A 22,627-nucleotide genomic window follows, 5' to 3' on the forward strand; every position below is an offset into this window, starting at 1 on the left:
AATGATGAACAATCGACCAGAATCAGTTATCAAACTGAACGTCTTGCCAATAATGTAGGTAATATGATTACAATTGTTACTGTTTTTAAGAGGCATAATGGAGTCAGAAACCACGTCTTTAACTAAAGTAAGACCAATCTGAAGGGATGCCAAATGTAATAAAAGCAGATGTCAAATAACGTGCAAGGCATATACAAGTTAGCAACAAATGTTTATTTGAGTATATTAAGGGAATAGGAGAGGCAAGAGAAAATGTTGTCCTTTTAAAGACAGATGCAGCAAAACTATGATAGAAAGTAAGGAAATGGAAGAATGGATAGCCAGCTAGTTATATATTAGTAAAGAGACAGTAGGCTGTAATTGTAGTAAAACATGGGAGGTGCTGTTCTACAGCGATCTGTGCTGTGACCATAGCGGTTCATAAAATCATGGGAGATTCTAAACTGGCCATTCGGCCTTCCAGCAACAGTTAGCAAGGGCTGACGTGAATGATATGTTTTATTAACCTCGGGGGTACATCCAGGGGCAATGATGTATGGATGATGAACTCAGGGATGCTGAGCGGTTTAAGGCTCTCCAGTCACATTGCAGTCTCATCTGGAGACGTGGCTTCGAATCTTACATTTGACAAATAAACATTTCTTTGTACAGAATATTTTTATGTATTTGCTGCATTTTCAGCGCAGTTGATTTATACCTTCCAGGAAACGATGTCGCCTTGCAGCCATGGCAGGTTTGTTTTATTAGTTGTAAGTATGTATTGTGTTGGGGTCAGCAGAATAGGGCAAGTGGAATAAAAACATAAGAAATAGGAGCAGGATTCGGCCATTTGCCTCCTGGGAGCCTGCTCTGCCATTCAATAAGCTAAAGGCTGATCAGATCTAGGACTCAGTTCCACTTCCCTGCTGTGTGCCCTTAACGCTTCACTAACTTATCGTCCAAAAGTCTGTCTATCTCCAACTTTAATTTATTCAATGACCCAGCCTCCACAGCCCTCTGGGGCAGCTAATTCCACAGATATCCGACCCTCTGAGAGAAGAAATTCCTGCTGATCTGTTCTAAATGGGCGAATCCTTATTCTTAAAGTATGCCCCCGAGTTCTAGATTCCCCCACTATTGGAAACGTCCTATCGGCAACTACCGTATTGAGTGAGTCCCCTCACTGTCTTATTCATTTAAATAAGATCACCTCTCTTTCTTATAAACTCCAATGAGAATAGACGAGATCTGCTCACCCTTTTATCATAAGTCAATCCCTTTATTGCAGGAATCAACCAAGTGAACATTCTATGAAATGTTTTAATAAGGTGAACAAAACTGTAAGCAGTACTCTGCTAGGTGCGGTCTCACCACTACCCTGTACAGTTGTAACAGGACTTCTATGCTTTTATACTCCATCTCCCTTACAATAAAGGACAGCATTCCTGATTACGTGCTCTTGTGCATACTGTTTTGTTCTGTTTAATGCACAGGGACTGTAAGGTCCCTATGTACTGCCGCATTTTGTAATATCTCTCCATTTAAGTAATAATTTGCTTTGTTATGTTTTCTGACAAGTGGATAACTTCACAATTACATGCATTATATTGCTTCTGCCAAATGTTTACTTAGCCTGTGTATAAACCTTTGTAGATTTCTTGTTTAATTTTCAGAACTTGCTTTCCAACCCATCTGTGCTTCATCAGCAAACTTGGCTAAATTACACTCGGTCCCTTCATCCAAGTCATTGATATGGATTGTAAATAGTTGAGGCCCCAGCACTGATCCCTGTGGCACCTCACTAGTCACTGTTTGCAAGCGGATAATGACTCATTTATCGTCGCTCTCTGTTTCTGTTTTTAGCCAATCTTCGACCCATGCTAATATGTTACCTCCAATCACGGGAGCTATTATCTTTCGCAGTATCATTTTACTTGGCATCTTATTGAATCCCTTCTTTAAATCCAAATATAACTCAACCCCTGGTTCCCCTTAAACAACCTGCTCGTTACATCCGCAGATAACTCAGGAAAATTTGTCAAACATGATTTCCCTTTCATAAAACTAGGCTGTCTCTGTTTGACTGCATTATTATTTTGCAACTGTGCTGGTACTGCTTCCTTTATAATGAATTCCATCAATTTCCCAACGACAGATATTAGGTTAACTCGTCTATACTTTCCTGCTGTCTGCCTCCCTTCTTTTTGATATGGAGACATAAGATTTTCAGGTTTCCAATCAGCTGGGATCTCTCCAGACACCAGTGAATTTTGGTAGATTACAAACAATATCTCTGCAGCATCTTCGTTTAAGACCCGAGGCTGCAGACAATCAGCTCCAATAGACGTGGCTGGCTTTAGTTCCATTATTTTACTGAACTCATTTTCTTTAGTGATGGTGATTGTATTAATTTACCCCTCAATACCGGCCCTTAATTATCTATTATTGGGATATTCTTAGTGTCTTCTACCGTGAATACCGGTACAAAATATTTGTTCAAAGTCTCTCCCATTTTCCTGCTCCCCATTATTTATTTCCTAGTCTCAACCTCAAAGGTACTTGAGCAATTCTCTTCATCTTTTATATACCTGCAGAACCATTTAATATCAGTTTATATATTTCTTGTATCTTTACTCTCATAATCCATGTTCACTCTGTATTATTTTTTCAGTCGTCCTTTGCAGTTATTTGTAAATACTCTGGCCTCCCACTAATCTTGCCTACATTGTATGCCATTGTTTTTAATTTGATACCATCCTTTACTTCCTTAGTTAGCCACAGTTGGTTCTCCCTTCTCTTAATGTATTTCCTTTTGACTGGAATATATTATTGTGGAGAGTTAGGAAATATCAACTTAAATATACGCCATTGCTCATCAACATTCTTACACTTTAATCTATTTTACCTATCAACTTTAGCCAACTCTGCATAGCTTTGGAAGCGACTTTATTTAAGATCATTCTGTTGAGAATCAATCCATTGGTCTCAAACGTTGCAGTATTCAACATCATAAATTATCGGATAGGAGTTTAATCATTCCACAGAAATCTACAGCGGCTTTTGAAGAAGGTTCACATAAATTTTCATATTTAAAGCATGGTCAAAAAAAAACTCAATTAAAGTTCTGTTACAACAATCAATTAACTTTGATTTTTGTAACTACACTTGAGTGTCTCCACGTTAGATTCACATCTTTTTGTGAGTTGTCATTGTGTTAAATGCAACGGTTTTTGCGTCTCTAATTATTTCAATGTAATTAACGGTATCTATATTGTTATTTAATGCATTGGGGTGGAGAATCTGTGTTAGTTATCAATGTATTTTTGAGCGCTTCAAATGTTCAGTCTGGCCTCAATCGACCATCCCATATCCCCGAAGTGGGAGACGGCAAACCATCTGTGACATTCGATTTCAACTTTTGCTTTAATTAACCATGCTGATATTTATAAAATGTGATGTTCAGAAGATAACTACTCATGTTACATTAGACTTTCTGAAGCAGCAAAAGTTTCGCATACGCTCTCTGATAGATCCCGAGCTAGCCTTACTCACTCCAATACCTCCTCAGCGTCATTAATAAATCCTGAGCTTCCCTTAGTATTTCTGAAACCTACTAAGCGTGGATTACCCGCTCTGATATCCTCTGAGGTCCCGTAATTTCTCCAAAATATTTTGAGAGTCAGTTACTTTCTCTGATATCTACTGAGAACCCTCATAATCACATGACACAATTTCAGAAAATCTTCAATTCCCACAGATCCTCTGAGATCTCCTTGCTCTCAGAATCCCCAATAAGAAATTGTGAGACTCCCCGATACCATGAGCAAAGTGTATTTTGAATGCCCGGGTGCAGGATAATGCAGGGACAAATGGCTGACTTTACAGCTGGTGAGTAGCAACGTTAATTTAGAACTTGTGTTTGAGAAGAGCACAGAAACATTCAGCTAGGACTTGCGCCCTTGCGGCAAGTTTTGAGTTGTCTGGTAAACTGCTATAGTGAAAGCACAAAATTATGAAAAGGAAGTGCTGGCAACATTCAGCAGCTCAGGCATCATCGGTGGAGAAATATTGCTTTTCCCAGGACCTCACTTCCACTTTGATTTATACTTCACGTAGTTCATATCTTACAATTCCAACATCTCCGTGGAATCAAAAGTTGTGGATGGAATTCGGACTTTGCTGTTTTCAGCAAAGAGATTAAAGGAGCAAAATAAAACTCCCCCACTGCGGCTTGAGCAAGAATGGAACTCAGACGGAGGAGTCTTGAATGAGTAAAAAAAAGCAAATAATAATATTATTCAATGCAAAAACGATATAATTGGAAACCACACACCGTCGATTAGCGGCCCATCACCTTAACCTCTCAACCACCTTGACCCGTGAACACAGCTCAGGAAGCTCTTTCATTTCCTTCATTCTCAATGCAAAGGCCTGGTCTCAAATGAGGCAACGGGAGAGCTAGCTTTCAATTATCCATCACCAGCATCATATGAATTGCCTTTGGCATTGTAGCGTGGCTGAGCGATCTAAGGCGCTGAATTTATGTTCCAGTTCCCGAGAGTGTTTGTGTTCGAAACCCACCGCTGTCATAGTTCACTTTATATTGGTGTTTTTCAACGAACTCAGAGTTGCAATGTTAAAACCAAAAAATAAAAATTGCTGGAAATTTTAGTAAGATATCGAATGAGACAAACTCTTCACAAAAAAATATATTTTTTAAATCGGCGTCGTTCGTCGCAAAACTGATTTTTTCAGTCATTCCTGGGATGTAGGTATCGCGGGCAACGCCAGCACTTATTGCCCATCTCTCATTGTCCTTGAGAAGGTGATGGTGATCCGCATTCTCTCGAGGCCTCCTTTTCTGAAACTTCCAGGCAATCTGCAGAATAAGTTTGGAAATAGGTCAGCCGTCTCAGCTTGCTTTCTTGAAGTACGTAAATATTCCAGGTCTCTCCCGAAACCTTTTGTTTCCTCAGAACAGGTCTTTAAATCTCCAAAGCCATCCAGAGGGTTCCGATTGAAGAAATTAAACGATTTGGATAATTGATTTCAATAGAGAAAGTACCCGCTGCGAGCAGGGATCAAAGCTGCACAGGGAAAGGGTAGATACGGGAATCCGCGAAAATCCAAACAGCGTAAACAAATTCACTGGTTATACTATCAGTTCCCCTAAATATCGTGACAACTTCAATCAAATCACAACTTAATCTTACAAATTCAATATCATACAACGCTGATTTTTGTAATCCTCTCCTCGTAATTTCTCCTCGAGTCCGGGTTTAATTCCTCTTTAATTACATTGCACTCACTCAAATATGAATATTTATTTCCTGCATTACAAATAAAAAACAGAAACAACACAATTATAAACCAGCACTACGGCGAAAAATGATTGGTATGTGTGCAATTTACAGAGCCGGAACAGACGCGATTGATGGACAGCCCCATTTTGTGCTGAATGATTCGATGTTCATATGTCTTCTTTTTTAAAATACAGCTGAAAAGGCAGCTGTATTCTGGGAGCACTGATACCGCACAGCATCTGCATGTGGCTCCAGTGGCATGATCGATTAGTGCGCAGTATTTAGTTGACAGTACAGGCACGCGAAATGCCTCAACTCTAAAAGACAATAGTTTTGCTAGTTACATGTGCAGCAGAGTTGAAGGAACACTTGGTCGGTTCCCAAACTTTATCTACTTATTAGAGTTTTCATGTGAGCAGTTAGGTTCCTCTGGGCCGCAATGTTGCAAGTGCAGGTGAGAGTTTTACAGTAGCGTTTTTTTATTACAGATTTATAGGAGGGAGCGGGGTCGTTTCCATTCATAAATCACTAACTCCAAAGTTAGGAAAAATGATCGAGAAACAGACTCTAATTCAACGCTCTGACAAAGGTTTTGACACAAAGTGGAATATGTGTCAACACACGGAGTATCTGTATATGCTTCCGACATAATATTCAAAACAAGCAAGAAATCCGCTGAACAGCTTGTTGAGAATTTCGATAAAGATCATCACATGTGTTCGACGTTTGCAAGCGATCACTTAGAGGTGGGAAATGAAGTTTGACGGGAGCGGACAAACCGCCCCGCTCGCTGGGAGCAACCATAATCCTCAGACTACCACAGCCATTTATAGGATTTTCGGCGTTTTTTTGATTTGAACAATTAGGCAGATGTTGGCAATGGTGCTGCAAGAAACACATTAAAACCGTTGAGGTGTTAGGGCTCGGGAGCGGCTTTGTGGCGCAATGGGTATTGCATTGACCATTTATATCATTCTATGATACAGACACATTCAAAGGATATCGGCTCAAATTTTAGGCAGGGTTTGGTGTTTAGGACCCCGGAAGTGAACATGTGGAGCAAAACCTCATCTGTCTTCATTCCGTCCGCACTATTTCGAGAATCGCACCAAAGAAAGAGACACAAAATAACTAAAAACTTCCGAAGCCCGGAGTCTTTACGTCTTCAGCAAAACGCGCTGCCAACTGCGCTATTCCGGCAATTCCAATTCAATGACCCACAGTAACGAATTAGTTGTAGGTGTGCTGCAAAAGTTCCTCACCGAAATTTGAATAAGTAACAACACGGGTTGAACGCGAACCCACAACCTTGGAATGATTGTTTGAAGTTTACCTAGAAATCTAATGTGCTGCAGATTGCAACACAGGGCCGAATACAGAATACGTTTCTGAATTAGTGACTTTGTGCTTCATGTTAGTGAATGTAAGATTTGATATGTTTTGAAGGTATCTCTGCAAATCATTTAACCTCTGTATTTTTAGCAACGCATTAGTGAGAGAACCAAGCACATTGCTCCGAGAAACCCTTCTCTAAACGTGAAAAGATGACAGTATTTAATGTGAAGAGTTTTGATTTATTCGGACGCACATCTGGAGTAAAGGCCGCCGCGACACAGATGTGATACGATCACACAGTCTTATAATCTGGAGTCAGACGGATACAATCCTGTTGTGTCTCAAATACCCCCATACAATGAGGCGCTTCTTCTACATGGTGGCACTTTGAGACATCGCTTCCTTAATTCTAACTTTGTGACACATGAAGGTTTTCCAATCCCCACAAGCTCTCGTGGGGTATAAGGCAACCATGTGAAGCAGCATTCTCTGTCAGGTTCCATATCCCGCTCGCTTCTGCCGCCTGCTGCCAATGATCGACAACTAATACAATTGTAGAGATCGGGCGCAGAGAATCATCAGAGAAAGTGGCATGATCTCAAAATACAAATTAGAGGGGCAGCATCACGGGAACAGGTAATGTTGTGGGGTATGGAATTCGGTCAGAGCTGTAAACAAATAGGTGAAAGATAAAGAGAAATATTTTCCGGAGTGGGAGGGTCCAGTTCAATGGGAGCTACACGTAAAATTAGAGCTAACCTGTCCAAGGATGATGAAAGGAATCGATTTGCTCACAGAAGGTAGGGAAATCCTGGAACTTCCTCCCCTAAAAATCGGTTGATGTTGGGGGTCGAATGACAATTTCAAACTCGTGATTGATAGATTGTTGTTAGACAAGGTTATGAAGGTGTATGGAATCATCGCACAGACCAGCTCTGATCTAATTAAATGTCGGAGCAAGCTTGAGAGGCTGAATAGCTACCTCCTGTTTCTATTTTCCTATGAACGTAACAGGACAGAAACAGAAACAGCTGCAAACACACGTTGCATTTTATTCATATTTAAAAGCAAAATAACCATGCCACGCGCAATGACGCTTTCGTCAGTGAAGAACTCCCCCGACTTTCCTGTGGCTCTCTTGCCTCTCTCACCCCTTCATCCCACACGCTGCATGTTTTTAAACCTAGTTTTAAATCTGCTGCTCTGAGCCAGTGCATTCTGCAGTCTCACAACTCTTTCTGCAAATATCGTTTCACTGCTTGCTTCTATGTTTATTGTTATGAATCTCGATGAGGTGAAATGGGACTGCTTCGGACATCGATTTAAAATATGGCTTATTGGAAACACGTTGGGGTCATAATCTCGTTCGCACATAACTGAATCTAAATCGTTCAAGTTGGAATATTGTATTTTCTGGATGACAATAAACAATATCTTGCTATAAATGTTGGCTCCTCATTTCCCTGGTGTCAGAGGAGGGACTGACCTATCAAGAAAGACTGGATCAACTGGGCTTGTATTCACTGGAGTTCAGAAGAATGAGAGGGGACCTCATAGAAACATATAAAATTCTGACGGGGTTAGACAGGTTAGATGCAGGAAGAATGTTCCCAATGTTGGGGAAGTCCAGAACCAGGGGTCACAGTCTAAGGATAAGGGGTAAGCCATTTAGGACCGAGATGCGGAGGAACTTCTTCACCCAGAGAGTGGTGAACCTGTGGAATTCTCTACCACAGAAAGTTGTTGAGGCCAATTCACTAAATATATTCAAAAAGGAGTTAGATGAGGTCCTTACTGCTAGGGGGATCAAGGGGTATGGCGAGAAAGCGGGAATGGGGTACTGAAGTTGAATGTTCAGCCATGAACTCATTGAATGGTGGTGCAGGCTAGAAGGCCCGAATGGCCTACTCCTGCACCTATTTTCTATGTCTATGTTTCTATGGTGGTAGTGAGTTCTACATCCTTACCACACTCTGCGTAAAGAAGATTATTCTTAAATCCCAATTTGATTTGCTGCTGATTTATCTTATATTGATGGTCTCTAGTAATACTTTCTCCAGAAGTGGAAACACTTTATCAACTCTATCAAAATCTTTCAAGATATTAAAGAGCTCGATTAGGTAATCCCTCAAACTTCCCATTTCACGAAAAAATAAATTAAGCCTGTCGATTCTTTCCTGATGTAGTACTAACTTCTCTGCACCCTATCCAGTGCCCCACTAGTTTCTTTTATAATATAGCGACCAGAATTGCACACAGTACGCCTAATGTGGTCTAACTGTAGAGAGTTCTGCATTGGTCGGGTTTGAAACCGGCGTGGCCAGGCTGCCAGGTCTAACTAAAAGGGGCCAGCACCTCATCATTTGAGTAGACATTTCACAGCCATCCTGTAGTAATTGAAGGCCGTTTGCTTACAGAAGCTGATTGTACAATGTCAACATTGTCGATCTGGTTGCACGGGCAGGACACGACGTGATGGGGACTTTTTGCAGCGTATTTCTATACTGATGCAAAAAGCCTGAAATTGAATAGCTGAGTTGTGCTAGTTGGCAGACGAGAGGTTAAGGCGATGGACTGCTAATGGATTGTGCTCATGTTCTTTGTTAAGCGTTTGTTGCTGATAAACCTTCCAAGCATTTGACTGAATCTTACATAAATTAGGCTTTGAATCCAAATCTCCTCAAAACTGCAATTTCCTGATAACATTATGGTACATACCGTAAATAACCATCTTATCCATTATGCTACGCGCTCACTGAGTAAGTCACGGCGATTTCTTATTTTTTCTTGATATCCCAACTGAATTTACTGACTGGAGGAATTGTATTAACTCCACGTGATCGGCTCGGCTCATCCTTGGGCCGAAATGCGAGTGGTGCGAGAAAGTTCTGCAACTGAGTCATTACTGTTCTTTAAGGAAGGGAAAATACCCACTACACGTCCTGCTATACAAGTGGGCACAGTCCTATCGAACTCTCATGGTACTTAATCCCCTCTTAGCGGGACCGGAGAACCATTTTTAAGAAGTAGGCTCATGGTCTGCTCAGCAGAAATTCATTGTTCTGCATTGCTCAGACAGCTTTCCAACTGGGCAGAGGCATCCAATTGCCGTGCGAGCATTGCTGACTATTCCACGTCAACAATATTAGAATGTCTTTACATAACTAGTTTTGAATATGTGACCTGTATTATCAAATAAGATTTTACAGCATTAATAGCTCTATATTGTCGTCTGTGTCGGCATCCACATAAGGTACACTCTACATTAAGACAACTGTAATCGGTGCTGCTTTATTTCACTGCGAGCGCGAACGAACATATCTATGAAGATATTTGCCCCGAATTTACAACATTGCTGTCCTATAGTCCACGTATTACTTTGCCCATTGCTGTACTTGTTGCAGGTTAGATCAACCCAGGCCGTCCATTTAAACCTGAGAAGTCAATCAGCGAACACCAAAGAAATACAAGAGGCAGAGATCGGGAGAGTTAGAAAGATGCATGCGAAGACAATAACAGAAAAGATCATTGCAGCTTGAGGGGAAAGCCTTTTGCTTTCTTGAAATGTTGTAAAACCATAAAAGATAATTGGGCGACAGTTTAAACGTGCCTCCCTCCCAGGCGGAGCTCACGCTCTGACAGAGATAAAGGCAGCCCGGCAGCTACAGCTCCTAGTTATTCAAGCACTGAATGGAGCTTTAAACATTGTAGCAGCGAGCAGGTAAACCTGAGTGGATTTCAGGCCCAAAACAATAAACCTTCCGGCTATCACAGGCAGTTGCGGTTTGCTGCAAACTTTTAATTTCCAGCCTCGGAACCAGCTAACCCTGTCCTGCAGGGCTATGGGGAAATGGCGGGGGAGTGGGACTAGCTGAGAGCTGGCACGCTCTGGATGGGACGAATGGCCTCCTGCTGTGCGGTAATCATTCTATTAATTTACAATTGGACTTTTATGGGACTCGAATCGACAAGTTTGAATATTTCTTGAGAACAGAATCAGCGAGGAGTCCAATGCACGAGCCATTGCAACACGGAGCACAACGGTTTTAGTGAAATGTTGAGGAAAATCCTTGTTTCTGTTGAATGTCGTGCAGGAATTATGTAGAGATAACCAATGTGTTTACATATCTTCTCTTTGAAATCGAGTGTGTTTCCGGTAGATTATTATTTACATCAGAGTTATTGATTAAATGTCAAAACGCCTCCACTCCATCTCACATGTACGTACAATTTTCATCCTCCATTGCAATATTGTGTGCTGGAATAAAAGAGTGAATATATAGGTAACGTTTGGGAGTACATCAATTGTATATTTGAATACTGTCGAAATGTCACAAGCAAAGCCATCAGCTCTATTAGGTGAGGCTCGAACTCACAACCTCGGCCTTTCTGGGTGCTCACACTGTCATATAAGTACGGCGTCTATCCGATTCCGTCGCTGGAATTGGATGCGAATGCTGTGTGGTATTAGTGCTCCCATCATACATAAGAACATAAGAACAAAATAATTAGGAACAGGAGTAGGCCATCTCGTCCGTCGAGCCTGCTCCGCCATTCAATATGATCATGGCTGATCTGCCGTGGACTCAGCTCCATTTACCCGCCCTCTCCCCGTAACCCTGAATTCCCTTATTGTTTAAAAATCTATCTATCTGTTACTTGAATACATTCAATGAGCTAGCCTCAACTGCTTCCTTGGGCAGAGAATTCCACAAATTCACTGCCCTCTGGGAGAAGAAATCCCTTCTCAACTCGGTTTTAAATTGGCTCCCCCGTATTTTGAGGCTGTGCCCCCTAGTTTTCGTCTCCCCTAGTGGAAACAACATCTCTGCCTCTTACTTGTCTATCACTTTCATAATTTTAAATGTTTCCAAAAGATCACCCCTCAGCCTTCTGAACTCCAACGAGTCAAGACCCAGTCTACTCAATCTATCATCATATGGTTACCCCCTCATCTGCGGAATCAGCCTAGTGAAACGTCGCTGTACCTCCTCCAAAGCGAGTATATCCTTTTTTCAGTAAGATGACCAAAACTGTACTCAGTACTCCATGTGCGGCCTTACCAATACCCTATATAGTTGCAGCAGGACCTCCCAGCGTTTGTACTCCATTCCTCTCGCAATGAAGGCCAACATTCCATTCGCCTTCCAGATTACCTACTGCACCTGCAAACTAACTTTTTGGGATTCATGCAGAAGGACCCCCAGGTCCCTCTGCACCTCAGCATGTTGTAATTTCTCCCCATTCAAATAATATTCCCTTTTACTGTTTTTTCCCAAGGTGGATGACCTCACACTTTCCGACATAGTATTCCATCTGCCAAACCTTAGCCCATTCGCTTAACCTATCCAAATCTCCTTGCAGCCTCTCTGTATCCTCTGCACAACCCGCTTTCCCACTAATCTTTGTGTCATCTGCATATGTTGTTACACTACACTCTGTCCCCTCTTCCAGGTCATCTATGTATATTGTAAACAGTTGTGGTCCCAGCACCGATCCCTGTGGCACACCACTAACCACCGATTTCCAACCCGAAAAGGACCCATTTATCCCGACTCTCTTTTTTCTGTTCGCCAGCCAATTCTCTATCCATGCTGATACATTTCCTCTGACTCCGTGCACCTCTATCTTCTGCAGTAATCTTTTATGTGGCACCTTATCGAATGCCTTTTGTAAATTTAGATACACCACATCCATCGGTACACCTCTATCCACCATGGTCGTTATATCCTCAAAGAATTCCAGTAAATTAGTTAAACATGATTTCCCTTTCATGAATCCATGCTGCGTCAGCTTGAGTGCACTATTCCCATCTAGATGTCCCGCTATTTCTTCCTTAATGATAGTTTCAAGCATTTTCCCCACTACAGATGTTAAACTAACCGGCCTGTAGATACCTGCCTTTTGTCTGCCCCCTTTTTTAAACAGAGGCGTTTCATTAGCTGCTTTCCAGTCCGCTGGTACCTCCCAGATTCCAGAAAACTTTGTTAGATTATAACGAATGCATCTGCTATAACTTCCGCCATCTCTTTTAATACTCTGGGATGCATTTCATCAGGACCAGGGGACTTGTCTACCTTGAATCCTATTAGCCTGTCCAGCACTACCCCCCTAGTGATAGTGATTGTCTTAATGTCCTCCTTTCCCACATTCCTGTGACCAGCAATTTTTGGCATGGTTTTTGCGTCTTCCACTGTGAAGACCGAAGCAAAATAATTTTAAGGTCTCAGCCATTTCCGCATCACCCATTACTAAATCCCCCTTCTCATCTTCTAAGGGACCAACATTTACTTTCGTCACTCTTTTCCGTTTTATATATCTGTAAAAGCTTTTACTATCTGCTTTTATGTTTTGCGCAAGTTTACCTTCGTAATCTATTTTTCCTTTCTTTACTGCTTTTTTAGTCATTCTTTGCTTTTGTTTAAAATGTTCCCAATCCTCTAGTTTCCCACTAACCTTGGCCACCTTATACGCATTAATCTTTGATTTGATACTCTCCTTTATTTCCATGGTTATCCACGGCTGGTTATCCCTTCTCTTACCGCCCTTCTTTTTCACTGGAATATTTTTTTTCCGCACTATGAAAGAGCTCCTTAAAAGTCCTCCACTGTTCCTCATTTGTGCCACCGTTTATTCTGTGTTTCCAATCTACTTTAGCCAACTCTGCCCTCATCCCACTGTAGTCCCCTTTGTTTAATCATAGTGCATTCGTTTCTGACACAACCTCCTCACCCTCAATCTGTATTACAAATTCAATCATACTGTGATCACACATTCCGAAATGATCTTTTACTCGGAGATCGTTTATTTTTCCTGTCTCATTACACAGGACCAGATCTAAGATAGCTTTTTCCCTTGCAGTTTATGTTACATATTGTTCTAAGAAACAATCCCTTATGCATTCGATGACTTCCTTTTCCAGGCTACCCCGTGCGATTTGAGTTGACCAATCGACATGTCGTTAAAATCGCCCATGACGACTGCCGTTCCTTTTTCGCATACCTCCATTATTCCATTGATTATTGCCCGCCCCACCGTGAAGTTATTATTTGGGAGCCTACAAACTTCGCCCACCAGTGACTTTTTCCCCTTACTATCTCTAATCTCCACCCACAATGATTCAACATTTTGTTCATTAGAGCCAATATCGTCTCTCACAACTGACCTGACATCACCCTTTATTAACAGAGCTCCCCGACCTCCTTTCCCTTCTTGTCTAACTTTCCAAATCGTCAGATATCCCTGTATGTTTAATTCTAAGTCTTGGCCACCCTGCAACCACGCTTCTGTAATGGCCACCAATTCATACCCATTTGTAATGATTTGTGCCGTCAACTAATTTACTTTATTTTGAATGCTGCGTGCATTTAGATAGAGTGTTTTAAGCCTAGTTTTTAAACAATGATTTTTAGTTTTGACCCCTCCTGCAGCCCGTTTATATTCAGTGGCCCTTTTTGTTGCAGCTGCCTATTACACCTGTCTTATAATTCCTCCCCTAAAAATCTATCGAGGTTTGGGTCAATGAACATTTTCAAGTTTCACATTGATCGATATTTGTTCGGCAAGGATACGAAGATTTATGGAATCATCGCAGGCAAATGAAATTAAGAATGCGTTAAAATGGACAGAAACAGAAACAGCTGCAAACAAACGTTGCATTGTATTCATATTTAACAGCAACAATATCCGTGCCATGCGCAACTATGCTGTGGTCAGAGAAAAACGCCCTGAACTTCCGAAACTCCCTTGGCTTTTCTGTGGCTCACTTTCCTCTCTTCCCTTCCTCCTGCACGCTGCCAGTTTTTAAACCTTGTTTTAAATCTTGGTCTGGGCGAGGGCATTCCACATTCTCAGAACCATCTCTACTGTTTCATTGCTTGATTTCTACGCTTATTAATTATGAATCTCCTTGAGATACAATGGTAGCGCTTGCGACAACACAGTAAAAGGTGGCTTATTGAAAACAAGTTGTGATCATAGTTTGGTTTTGTACAGAATTGAACCTATATCACTCAAGAGGGAATGTTATATTTACAATAAACTATATCGTCCTTTAAATTTTGGTTCATTCGCTCCGGAGTGCCAGATGAGGAATTGTTTGATGCCCTCATTTATTTCATGTGGGGAACAGGCACGGGTATTCAATCAGAAATAACCCACAGATTGACATCGGAATAACCGCAGCGAGACAGCAAGACAGACAGCACCACGGTAAATGGCGGAATCGACAAGAGAGATGGATGAACAGAAAACGGCCTCAGACTCTGAAAAGTGCAAACATCACATGCAAAAGCATCGGCTGCTCCAGGTGAGGCTCGAACTCACAACCTCGGCATTTCCCAAGCCTGTACTGTCATATAAGTACCGCGCGCTAACCGATTGCGCCACTAGAGCTGCATGTTCTGTGGTCTTTGTGCTCCCATCATACAGCTGCCTGTTCCACCTGTCTAACAAGGAGGAAGACAATGAATCATCGAATCATTCAACACAGAAGGAAGCTTTTCATCCCATCGTGTCGATGCCGGCTCTCTGCAAGAAGCCTTCAGTTATTGAGACTCCATAGATTTTCACCATAGACGTGTTTTATTATTTGTGTAATGTTTTGTTATTTGTAATGAATTTGGATGTCTGTGCGGGAACTTTATAAATATATTTGTGCATCTATCTGTGAGTTGTAAATTAAATTGTGTGGAACATTGATAATCAAATTATATGTGTTCATATATGTGTTATTATAAATCTATTTGTTTTTATGTCTGTTTCCGTTATGAATTTATCTCTAAGTATATCTGTGCTTATAATTGTATTTACGTTTATTTGCGAGGTGTTTACAATTAGCATAGATAAAAAGGTATTCACAGAAAATACATTTATAACAAACATAGATGCTCCACAATACTATTATAAATAACTTTGTTGCATTCAAAGACATAAACACGATCACAGATATACAAAATATATTTATATACCACAGAACATATTGCAACTTAACACAGAGACACCAAAATATATTTAGAGCTAGCACTGATCAATGAACATTTTACTCTCTACGGTCCTCAGCAAATTTTGCTGTGCCTGTCTTTCCTCTGCTTGTGCTCGGTATAAGGGAAGGTTTTGCCGAGCCGTGGTATATCGTTTCACAAGGATGGGATGAAATGCACTGTCTGAGGCCACGTTCACTGATATAGTTGATATATAATAATCATCTAGACTTGTGTATAAAAGCATAATTACAACATCTATAGATGTTTCATCCTGGTACACAAATCCACTGCCAAATTAGTTCAACGGCTCACCCGCCCCAGTTGTTAAACTTCCCGCGAGGACATTGGTCCAAGTTCTATTGATGTACTACCCGATCTACTGTAACCGGTCCCTCCTGCGCCAGAACTGGTCCCAATGCCCCGGATTCTGTAGCCCAAACTCGTGCACCATTTATCCAGACAAACGTTGCTATTTCTAACCTCAATAGCGCGGGGCATGGGAATAATCCATAGAATACCTTTGTGGTCCTGCTCATTAATTTCCTCATTGAACCTGAAACTCTGATTGAAGGAACTCATCCCCTTGTTTCCTTATGTCATTGGTTAGCACATAGATCACGGCTTATGCTGCTCCCCATCGCCCCTCAAAATGTTCTGCAACCACTCAGTGATGTTCTTTACCTGGCAGAAGGGAGGATACACACCACGCATGACTCACGTTTATCGTTGCAGAAAGGCACTGACTTTCGAATCGCCAATGACGTCAACTTATCTTACTTTTTAGTTTCAAAAGCAAAGCACTGCGAATCCTGTAAGCCTGAAATGAAATCAGGAAATGTTGGATATACTCAGCCAGTCAGGCAGCATCTCTGGAAATATTTCTGATGACGGAGTTGTGATTAAATGTCATTGACGTGAAGCGTCAACAATGGAATCCAGATACGTTCCGACATTGTAATCCCCAAGCGCCAGTTTGTGGGTACTGAAACCAATCCGGCTACCACGCATTAATCTGGGAGCTAAATTGTTGTTGTTGTTCTGGTAAAGTCGCAATAGCAGAGGACTGCAATGAAATATCCAAGTCTTTAAGATAAATCATATGTTTTACACTTAATAAAACGAGCCAGTTCCAAAAGACATTCAATCTTCAAAACGGTTAAATTCCACCGTTTAATTTCCGCCATGTCTGCCGGGGAAAAAGACAGGTTTTGGCTGTTTTTTTTAATTGCAGTTCATTGCTGTTGCGACTCGTTTACTTTGAACATTCTCCCATTAAATATTCTCACAGAGGCCGTCTGACTGGTTCACGAGTTCACGACATCAACGTTTACTCACTCCTGTGACCGCCACCTAGTGGTTAGGATGCAGCGCTCACTCCTCGTCGGCACAGGTTCGATGCATTTTCCGGGATTTATTAAATTAAAATGAAGCTTTTTAAATTAATTACATAACATTCTTTGAAAGATGAATAATTATTGCTATCGCCATTGACAACTTGTCACGTTCTGTTTCAGACTGAGGGAAATACATGACAACAGAGAGCCTTCCAAACTTCCAACAATTGCGGTCTCGAAGGGCAAGTAGGATGTCAGCACGCACCCGTCGAAGCCCCTCAAGTGCGCTTCTCAGAGCGCGATGTGCGTGCGCCGAAAACTGGCACTGGGACAGTCAAAATGGCTTTTGGCAGATCCAACGCATCCCCGAGAGAAGGGTCATTGCGGTCGGAGATTTGCGCTATTTTCCCAACTCTTGCCGAGAAAATCTCCTTCAAAATCTTACGCCTGGTAAGGGTGACAGAGAGATAGATAGGCAGGGGAAGACAGTTATGTGCATGTCACAGAAAGAAGGTGACAGACAGGGGGTCGTGATTGAGAGGAGACAGTCCGGAGAGACAGAAAGCAAGACAGACAGATTTTGAAAGAGAGAGAGAGAGAGAGCGACAGACTAGGGGGAGGGGAGACAGATTGAGTTAATTATGGTGGGGGTTATAGAATGCGACAATACTGAGGGGGGAGGGGCGGCAAAACCGACTGACAGGGTGAGAAACGGATGGAGACAAACTGGGTGGGTGGGAGATATGATGGGTGACAAAGAGAGAGGGAGACGTGGAAGTCAGAAGGGAGGAGGCAGACCGTGGAGAATGATGGAAGGGGGAAGTGCGTGACAGACAGGGGAGGCAGAAAGGGAAGACTGACGGAGGGCAGATAGAGAGCGACAGACAGGGGCAGACAAGGTTGAATGGTGGAAGGGGACAGTAATTGACAGACAGGGGAGGCAGACGGGGGTTAGCCAGAAAGATAACATACTGGGCTGAGATAGAGATAAAGAGAGAGAGACAAAAGGCGGGGTGAGGCAGTGAGAGTGAGAGAGAGGGGTTGAGACAGACGTGTAAGAGACAGATAAATAGAGAGTGTGGTGAAATGATCGGGGCAAAAAAGGCAAAACGGCGAGAGATACAGATGGGGCAGACAGCAACGGCAGTCAGATGAGGAGATATAGACAGAGAGAGAGGCATACAGGAGAGACAGGAACAGAAAGACATACGAGGAGGCAGAATGAGAGAGATATACGGCGGATCAGACCGAGAGACAGACACGGGTAGGAGGGTGGGGAGAGAGATAGAGTGATGGAAAAAAGCGGTGGAAAAAGACAGATGGCAAGACAGAGAGAGGCAGGTGGGGGAGAAAGTAGGAGGAGACAGACCGGGAAAACACCGAGAGAGAGCGAGAGAGAAACCATACAGTAGCAGAGTGGGAATGTTACTGAACTACTAATCCAGAGACCTGGTCTAAAGATCGCCGAGATGTAAGTCCAAATCCTGCCATGGCAGCTGAAGAATTTAAATTGAGTTAATTACATGAATCTGAATTTAAAGAGCGAGTATCAGAAATGACCATGACAATACTGGATTGTCATAATAATCCATCTGGTTCACTAATGACCTTTCGGGGATGAAATATACCGTCCTTTCCTGGTCTGGGCTGAGCGAGAATGAGTGATGGGGATACAGCTGTGGATAGACAGAAGTGAATACACGTGCGGAGGGTTAGAGTGGGACAGACGCAGAAGAGAAATGGGCAGAAAACAGACCCGGAAAGACAGGGAGAAAACGTCGTGGTAGACAAAGAAAAAGAGCTTGGGGAGCGAGAGAAAGAGAGAGGGAACAACAAATTGGGTGTGGTCGGATAGAGATTGACTGGAAGAATGGTGCAGTGCGACAGGCTGCGGTAGATAGATGATATATTACAAAGACAAAAGCTGAGACGTTGCTCGACGGGAACAGGAAAACTGGTGAGCTAGAGGGGCGGCAGAGAGAGCGAGAGAAAGACAGGGGAGAGATAGGAAGGAGATAGAGAGGGGCGGTGGGGTTAGCGGGGGGTGGGGGCAGAGGGAGAGAGTGACCTACAAGAGGTGATAGAGAGAGAGCGACAGACCGTGTGGTGGAGATAACCGACTGGAAATGTAAAAGAAGGAGACAGAGTGGGTGAGGCTGATGGTGGTAGACAGACGGGAGGATGTAGAAGGGGAGAGAGATACACCTGATGTAAACGAGGAAGACAGAAATAGAACAGACGAATCAGACAGACACAGAAATGTTAGGGAGAGAGAGAGCCAGACAGGGGAGACAGAGAGGGTGACAAACGGGGGAGTTAAACACGAGGGAGACAGGGAGGTAACGACAGAGACAGACAGTGAGAGAGATCGGTTGACAGACTGCGGGGCCAGACGGACCGAGAAGTGCAAGGGACAGACTCGAGAGACAGAGACAGAGGGATGGAGGGGGAGAGACTGATGGGCACAGATGGCGAGTCAGAAATAGAGATAACAGCAGAGGAAAGAAAAATACAGTGGGAGTCAGACGGAGAGAAAGGCGGGAGGGGCACAGAGAAAGACAGACGGAGGTTACACAAGTGGCGAGAAAGACTGCGGAGTGATAGGTTGGGCAAGAGAGTTTTGGAAACAGATGGGGAGACAGAAAGAAAGACAGACATGAGGAGAAAGAGAAAGAAAAACAAACGGGGAGACTCTTTTCAGTCCCGGTCTCGTCCAATTTTAGTAAATAAAAATGTAACTGGCACTGTAAATAGTGTCGTGGAACATAATGTTGCAAAGAGACGCTTATTAAGTGCTTGTGAAAATAAATATGCAGATATAGGTCCCAGTGACGAAGTGTAAATTATTTCATATTGAACCTAAGAAAGATGGATCAGAGTATATTATACTGAGAAACTGTGCCTGAGAATGATATTTAGCGGTGCAAGTACTGAAATCTCTCCAGATCCCCCTGTTTTTGGTGGTCATAATTTCCCTATCTTTTGAACACAAAATGCCCCTGTTTCTGAAACTCCTTATTTCCATGTACCCGGAGCTCTGAATTCCTCATGTTTCAATAGCTCCTAATTCCTCTGTTTCAGGAGCTCCTCATCCCTCTGTTTCAAGAGCTCCAAATTCCTGTTTCTGGAGCTCCTTGTCCCTCTGATTCAGGAACTCCTGATTCCCCTGTTTCAGGAGCTCCTTATCCTACTGTTTCTGGAGCTCCTAATTCAGCTGCTTCTGGAGCTCCTTATCCCTCTGTTACAGGAGCTCCTTATCCCTATGTTTCTGGAGCTCCGAATTCTCCATTTTCTTGCACACCTCATTTCTCTATTTCAGCAGCTTCTAATTCTCCAGTTTCAGGTGCTCCTCATTTCCCTGTGTCAGGAAATCCAGATTATCCTCTTTCTGGCGCTCAAATTACACTCTTTCTGTCGCTCCTTGTTCTAATGTTTCAGTCGGATCTTTGTCCCATGTTTTGGAGTAAATAATGCCCCTGTTACTGGAGCTCATAATATTTATTGTATTCTTCATGTCTGTATTTATTGTACTCTCCATGTCAGTATTTCTTGTACTCTCAAGGTCAGTATTTATTTGTACTCTCCAGGGCAGTATTTATTGTACTCTCCAGGTCACTATTTATTATACTCTCCTGGTCAGTATTTATTGCACTCAGCAGGTCAATATTTATTGCCCTCTCCAGGTCAGTATTTATTGCCCTCACCATGTCAGTATTTATTGTACTCTCCAGGTCAGTATTTATTGCATTCTCCATGTCTGTATGTATTGTACTCTCCAGGTCAGTATTTGTTGTACTCTCCAGGTCAGTATTTATTACCCTCTCCAGGTAAGTATTTATTGTATTCTCCAAGTCAGTATTTATTATATTCTCCAGGTCACTATTTATTACCCTCTCCAGGGCAGTATTTATTGTAATCTCCAGGTGAGTATTATTTGTACTCTCCAGATCAGTATTTATTGTACTCTCCAGGTCAGTATTTATGTCCTCTCCAGGTCAGTATGTATTGTAGTCTCCAGGTCAGTATTTATTGTACCATACAGGTCAATATTTATTGTACTCTCCAGGTTAGTAATTATTTTACTCTCCAGGTCTGTATTTATTACCCTCTCCAGGTCAGTATTTAATACACTCTCCAAGTCAGTATTTATTGTACTCTCCCGGTCAGTATTTATTACACTCTCCAGGTCAGTATTTATTGTTCCGACCAGGTCAATAGTTATTCTACTCTCCAGGTCAGTATTTATTGTAATCTGCAGGTCCGTATTTATTGTTCTCTCCAAGTCAGTATTTATTGTACTCTCCAGGTCAGTATTTATTGTACTCTAAAGGTCAGTATTTATTGTATTCTCCAGGTTAGTATTTATTGTACTCTCCAGGTCAATATTTATTACACTCTCCACGTCAGTATTTATTGCACTCTCCAGGTCAGTATTCATTGTACTCTCCAGGTCAGTATTTATTGTACTCCCCAGATCAGTATTTATTGTACTCTCCAGGTCAGTATTTATTGTGCTCTCCAGGTCAGTATTTATTGTTCTCTCCAAGTCAGTATTTATTGTACTCTCCAGGTCAGTATTTATTGTACTCTACAGGTCAGTATTTATTGTACTCTCCAGGTTAGTATTTATTGTACTCTCCAGGTCAATATTTATTACACTCTCCAGGTCAGTATTTATTGCACTCTCCAGGTCAGTATTCATTGTACTCTCCAGGTCAGTATTTATTGTACTCCCCAGATCAGTTTTTATTGTACTCTCCAGGTCAGTATTTATTGTGCTCTCCAGGTCAGAATTTATTGTACGCTCCATTTCAGTATTTACTGTACCCTACAGGTCACTATTTATAGTACTCTCCAGGTTAGTATGTATTGTACTCTCCAGATCTGTATTTATTACCCTCTGCAGGTCAGTATTTATTACCCTCTCCGGGTCAGTATTTATTGTCCTCTCCAGGCCAGTATTCATTGTACTCTCCAGGTCAAAATTTATTGTACTCTCCAGGTCAGTATTTATTACCCTCTCCAGGTCCGTATTTATTGTACTCTCCAGGTCAGTATCTATTGTACTCTCCAAGTTAGTATTTATTGTACTCTCCAGGTCAGTATTTATTGTACTCTCCAGGTCACCATTTATGGTACTCTCCAGGTCAATATTTATTACACTCTCCAGGTCAGTATTTATTGTACTGTCCAGGTCAGTATTTATTGTACTCTCCAGGTCTCTATTTATTGAACTCTCCAGGTCACTATTTATTACAGTCTCCAGGTCAGTGTTTAATCTACTCTCCACGTCAGAATTTATTGTATTCTCCATGACTGTATTTATTGTACTCTCCATATCAGTATTTCTTGTACTCTCTAGGTCAGTATTTATTGTACTGTCCAGGTCAGTATTTATTGTTCTCTCCAAGTCAGTATTTATTGTACTCTCCAGGTCAGTATTTATAGTAGTCTCCATGTCAGTTTTTATTGTACCCTGCAGGTCACTAGTTATTGTATTCTCCAGGAAAAAATGTATTGGACTCTCCAAATCTGAACTTATTACCCTCTCCAGGTCAGTATTTATTACCCTCTCCAGGTCAGTATTTATTGTACCCTCCAGGTCAGTATTTATTGCACTCCGCAGGTCAATATTTATTGCCCTCTCCAGGTCAGTAATTATTGCCCTCTCCATGTCAGTATTTATTTTACT

General features: G+C 42.0%; 1 non-coding gene across 1 annotated transcript; it reads right to left on the reverse strand.

Annotated features, from left to right (window-relative positions):
- Positions 1 to 14,917: 14,917 nt before the first annotated feature.
- Positions 14,918 to 15,011, reverse strand: trnai-uau (transfer RNA isoleucine (anticodon UAU)). The gene is made up of 2 exons: positions 14,974 to 15,011; positions 14,918 to 14,953 (listed from the first exon to the last, which is right to left on the reverse strand). It is a non-coding gene; the product is annotated as a tRNA-Ile (tRNA).
- Positions 15,012 to 22,627: the final 7,616 nt, after the last annotated feature.

This window comes from Pristiophorus japonicus, unplaced genomic scaffold, assembly GCF_044704955.1.
Source record: "Pristiophorus japonicus isolate sPriJap1 unplaced genomic scaffold, sPriJap1.hap1 HAP1_SCAFFOLD_35, whole genome shotgun sequence".
Taxonomy (NCBI): domain Eukaryota; kingdom Metazoa; phylum Chordata; class Chondrichthyes; family Pristiophoridae; genus Pristiophorus; species Pristiophorus japonicus.